General features: G+C 39.4%; 1 non-coding gene across 1 annotated transcript; it reads right to left on the bottom strand.

Annotated features, from left to right (window-relative positions):
- Positions 1 to 458: 458 nt before the first annotated feature.
- On the bottom strand, positions 459 to 564 carry LOC127205435 (U6 spliceosomal RNA). Its single transcript, XR_007832646.1, has one exon. It is a non-coding gene; the product is annotated as a U6 spliceosomal RNA (small nuclear RNA).
- Between the last annotated feature and the right edge of the window lie 5,130 nt (positions 565 to 5,694).

The raw sequence follows: 5,694 nt of genomic DNA, 5'->3' as shown, positions 1-5,694 counted from the left end.
TTTATTCCATTATCACCTTCTTTACTAAGGATTTGAGGTCCTTTTCTTGTATTTTGATTGTGTTTGGGTTCTCAGGGTTGTTTTCTTTAGGATAGCTGGGATCTGGAGATGCTAAGATGTTTTGGTTTTTGTTGTTTGCATTCTTATGCTGTCCTTTCGTCATTTTGCTGTTTCTGTTGATGGGATGTGGCTTCTGGTGTCCTTCACTGGTTGTTGAGAGTGGGTGCTTCGTGAATGATTATAGGTCATGTGCTCTTGCCTGTGGGGATCAGGGAGTTTTTCCCTGGAACAGGCAGGTGACCTAGTTTCCACTCCTGGAGACTTTGCTCTACACCGTAGGCTCCAGGCTGGGTCATCAGAGGTAGGCTCCCGCCCGGTCTCTTTCATGTTAGTGCTGCAATTCAGGCCAGCTGTTATGGAGTCTCAGATAGAGGCTGGCAAGCTCTGCCTGGGCAAAAAAAAATATGGAACACTTCATGAATTTGCCTGTCATCCTTGCCAGGGGCCATGCTAACCTTCTCTGTATCATTCCAATTTTAATATGTGTGCTGCTGAAGCGAGCACTCTTGTGGCATTCTTGTCCCCTCCATGTCTTTCTATCCTTCCCTCCCACTCTTCCACAGGACTCCCTGAGCTCTGCCTAATGCTTGGCTGTGAGTCTCAGCAACTGTTTTGGTTAGCTGTTGAGGAGGGCCTCTCAGAACAGTTAAATTAGGTTCCTGTCTGTAAACATAGCAGAGTATTGTTAATGGTGTCAGGGGTAGGCTCTCTCCTATGAGGTGGGTCTCAGGTTAGGTTGGTCGTTCCCTTAGTCTGTCTTTATCCCTGCACATCTTGTAGGCAGGGTAAATTTTGGTTTGAAGGTTTTGTAGGTGAATTGGTGTTTTCCTTCCCACCACTATAGGTCCTGCCTGGCTAGAAGGACCTCAGTCTTGTGCCAACTGCTGCTAGGAGGCTAAGCTAGAGACATCCCATATCCTCCCTGTAGCCTACCCTATTGAAGGTCTCCAGCTTGTCTCAGTGATGTGCCTTGCCCCTTCGGTTTCCCTTTTCTCTCCAGGCCCTCAAATCTCTCCTCCCCACCCTCCCCACATTTCCCTCACATTACCCTCCTCATCCAGTTCCCTCTCTACTTTTCTTCCAATGCCCATTCTATTTCCTCATCTGATTGAGACTCAAGGACATCCTCCCTTGGTTCCTAACCATTGTTCCATAGCTTCTTTAGGTCTGTGATCTATAGTATGATTATCCTGTAACATATGGTTAATATCTACTTATGAGTGAGTACATACATTGTGTGTCTTTCTGGGTCTGGGTTACCCCATTCAGGATGATCTTTTCTAGTTTCATCCATTTTCCTGCAAATTTCAAGATTTCATTGTTTTTAATAGCTGAGTAGTATTCCATTATATAAATGTATCACAGTTTCTTTATCCATTCTTCAGTTGAGGGACATCTATATTGTTTCCAGATTCTGGCTAGTATGAATAAAGGTTCTATGAACATAGTTGAGCAAATGTCCTTCTGATATGGTTAAACACCCTTTTCAAACTTCAGTCAAATTATAGGAAACCATTCAGATAACTATAAGTGAGTATCATTTGTATAAGACAAATTTATATAAATCACTTATGTAAGATTATCATTATATAAGACAAATGTTACACTTGTCTTATAGTTACTTTTGAAAGCACCATTATATTTTAATCATGCATATAAATGGTGAATATTTAACACTTCAGTGAAGGGTGAAGTCAAAGGCTGTAATCTTATTTGATAAATGTGAAAAGGGCACTTCAAGCACACTGTGACAGAAGAACCACTTCCTAGCTTCTAAATGAATTACTAACCAAAGACAAAAGAGAAATTAAAATTAGACTCTAAAAAGTAATAGATTAACTCAAAACAAGGTAGAAATGGAATCACAGAAAGTGACAGTGGGGTGGGAAACTGTTAGAACCACCAAAAAGCAAATGGCAAGATGGAAATTTTAATGTAGCCAAATGTATAATCCCACCAAATATTTTTTAAAACTTAATTTTAAATTAAATTAAAAAGCAGAGCTTGTAGGACCAGATAAAAAGGCAACATCTGTCTCTAAGGTGCATGCAAGCGTCATAGCAGTAGAGTCTCTCTAAAAGGAAAAGATTATTCAAACTTGTCTTTTGTGAGTTTGAAGCATGAAAGTGCTGGTCTGACATCAGTCACCGGCAACAGAGACCGTAAGATGGGAAAACAAAGATAGGAGAGGGTTTGTGGCAACTGTCCCTTGGGAAGTTCTCATCGCTGTGCTTAAATGTTAACATCTTCTTTTCACATTCTACCTCTTTTCATGCCAAAATTCTCCTCTGCAGTGACGTTGAGAATGCGTACTTCACCCTAGAGCAGCAGTGTGGGGCTGTGTCTCTGGCTTCTGCCCCACTGCTGATGACGTAATTCCTAGAGACCTGGAAGGGACAAGCTCTGAAGAAGTGTTGCCTCGAGTGTTCCACCTGAAGGCAAGGCTGCTTATACATATAAACTGTTAAAGGATTTAAAAGTTCTTTTCAAAAATCCTGCTTTTTCCTGATGGCTGAGGAAGTTGAACATTTTTAAGTGTTTTTCAGGCATCTGTGTTTTGTTGTTTGAGGACTCCGTTTAGTTGTGTATTCCCACTTTTTAACTGCATTATTTGTTGTCCTGATGTTCAGTTTTTTCAGTTCTTTATATATTTTAGATATGAACCAAGTATCATACGTATAATTAGCAAAGGTGTTTTTGCATTCTCTAGCTGTCACTTTGCTCAAATGATGGTGTCTTTCCTAGCTTTATGAGGTCTCATATATTGGTTGTTGGTCTTAGTGCCTGGGCTACCGGTGTCCTGTCCAAAAAGTTCTTTCTAGTGCCAGTGAGCTCAGTGTTAAATTCCCCACTTTCTCTTCCTATCCACGGAACCTCAGGAACCATGCCATAGTCTCATTAAAGTTTCTTAGGAATCCTTAGAGAATTTAATTTCACAAGTCACAAAGATCAAATCTATGCTACTTGAGCACTCTCATGTGAAGGCCACACCCACACTTGGGTACTACCTTTTCCTGGGAAGCTTTTCTCCAGTTAACTCCCTTACTCAAATCTGTGTTAAAACTTTTCTTAATAAGCTTTAACTTTGTTTAAAAACAAATAGGGATAGGTTTTGTTTGGGGATAGCTAATAGTTTGAAATGAGCATGTGTTTACATAGGTTGCTTGGCATTCACGAGAAGTTGAAAGTTATGAGAAGCAAAAACACAAAGTGAAAAAAGAAAAAGAAAAAAGAGGAAGAGATGGTGGGATGAAGGGAAGGATGGAGAGATGGGTCCAGGAGAAAGAAAGAGAGGACAACAACAAAAATGGGGAAGGATGGTGCTAAGGAAAAAAACTAATCCAGGAAATTCTGCTGTGTTTTACAGAATATATGTTATACCAAAAAAAAAAAAAAAAAAAAAAAAAAAAAAGCTTTATGTCAAATAGAAAACTAACTACCAGCTAACTAACTCACTGGACAAGGAGAATTAAACAGCATACGGGGTGCATTTGGAATCTGAAATTTTTGACTATTCAACATGTGATGGCTTAATGGTTTTAGAGCAGCTCAGAGCCAGTAATTAGGCTATATGCCTAATTCATCCACCACTAGGTGAAAAGGCTTGAGAGGTTAGTCGCCAACTCCTCATTCCGGCAGCATCAGAAATGCTACGCTGTAAATGCTTAGGACTGTTGGATTATTACCTTGCTGAACTCTCTGAGCAGAACTCTGGGAGCACAGGAAATAGCCTCAAGAGCCAACAGACGGGACTTCATAAAATAAAAAGGATTCGCACAGCAAAGAAGACTATCATGCCAGCACACAAATAGCTCACGACTATACTCCAGATAGGAGTGCTAATATCCAGAATTTGCAAAGAACTACAGACATTAAATTACAAAGAAATAAACTGACAATAAAGAAGTGCACTAATGAAATGAAATGAATGGTTTTCTAAAGAATAAATGCAAATGACCAATAATTACTTCAAAGAACTTTTCAACATTCCCTAGATGTCAAATAAATGCAAATTAAAACTCCTTTGAGATACAGCCTCTGCGCAGTCAGAATGGCCATCATCAAGAAATCTGACAACAAACGCCGGAGAGGATGCTGGGAAAGAGGAGCATTGTCTGCTGATGGGAGAGCACATTCAGGCAGCCATTTTAGAAATTAGTTTGGATGTTTCTCACAAAATTAAGAAGAGAATGACCATATGACCCACCTGCTCCACCTCAGGGCCACCCAGAGGCCTTCCTATCCTACCACTGAGATGTGTGCACCTCCACACTTATTGTTTTATTTACAATAGCAAGGACATGAAACCAGTCTAGGTGTCTGTCCACAGATGAACTGACAAGGAAAACGTGACACACACACAGAACGTAGTAGTATTCTGCACTAAAGAATAATGCAGTTTGGTGGAAAATAGTCTCACTTGGAAATTAATGGTTATGTATAATATTAATTGAGGTAACCAAAATCCAGAAAGAAAATAAAAGTTCCTCCCTCTTATGCAAATCCTAGTCTATAATGTACAATTGTACAAATATAACCAGGTATAAGCGTGGGTTTAGCATTACATTTAGTAAGGAAGAAAAAAGACCAAGAGGAGGTGCTATTAGGTGATAAGGAAGGACAAGACACAGGCAAAAGCACACGGGAGGCATGGGAGAGGATGTAAAGCGAATTGCTTTTCTAGTTTCAACTCTGACATAGAGTGTATACAAATGTAATTGACAGTAAAAGTGTAAACCCTTAGCATCAGAATGACCATTCCAACTGTATAACTGTTCACTGAGATGTACAGCCAGAACAGGTGGAGGGTTTGAGTGGCGACTTCAGTAGTAGAGGATGTTTTTCATTTCAAATTTCATCCCAGTAAAGTGATCTACTTTGAAACTACTTGTGAATTTGAGCTAACTGAAGTCAAAGTGGATATCTCAGCAAACAGAAATCTCAGTGCGCATTTATTTTAAAAACTAAACAATTTAACTAGAGGTGCTTTCTTCATATTCAGTATCCAAAGTTCTTGTCGCTGGAAACATCACTTAGAAGGAACAATGACAATCAAGTTTGACAGTTAGCAGAGCATTCTCAACAGCGCTTAGTCAAATAAGCATTCAATAAACATGCTGATGTGTATATGTTGAAATAAATGAGTTTACTTTTTAAAAATATTAAGTTCTACTGAAAATCACATCATGATGTTTGCCTGTTCCAGAAGGCTGCGGCAAAAAATCAGAAGAATTACATAGTGAAAAGGCAGTTTAAAATCCAGGCAGAGAAATAAGAGGGGAAAAAAGCAAGTTTTGACAACTTACAAAAGATGTATAGTGACTTTGCCTGACTTGAACATCAAGAAGTCCTGAGAAAACTGGTGCTTATGAGGCATGTCCTTTGAAGAACCTAATCTCCTCATTACACTCTTGACCTTTTGTTACCCTGCACACAAAGAGGTGAGATAGTTCCTTTGTGTCTTCAATTTATAAGAGGTACTTAAACAGGAGTATTTGCTGCATTGGGGAAATGAAGGGATCCTACAAAAAATATGGAGTGATCCTTGGTGTTTCCATGAAAACAAACAAAAAGCCCCAAGCAATTGTGAGAGGAAACCAAAGAGAATAACTCCCCTATCATCTTTATTTTAGG

This window comes from Acomys russatus, chromosome 21 (genome assembly GCF_903995435.1).
Source record: "Acomys russatus chromosome 21, mAcoRus1.1, whole genome shotgun sequence".
NCBI classification, from domain to species: Eukaryota; Metazoa; Chordata; class Mammalia; order Rodentia; family Muridae; genus Acomys; species Acomys russatus.
Note: the sequence above shows the minus strand (reverse complement) of the source record. Positions and strands in the feature narration are given on the sequence as shown.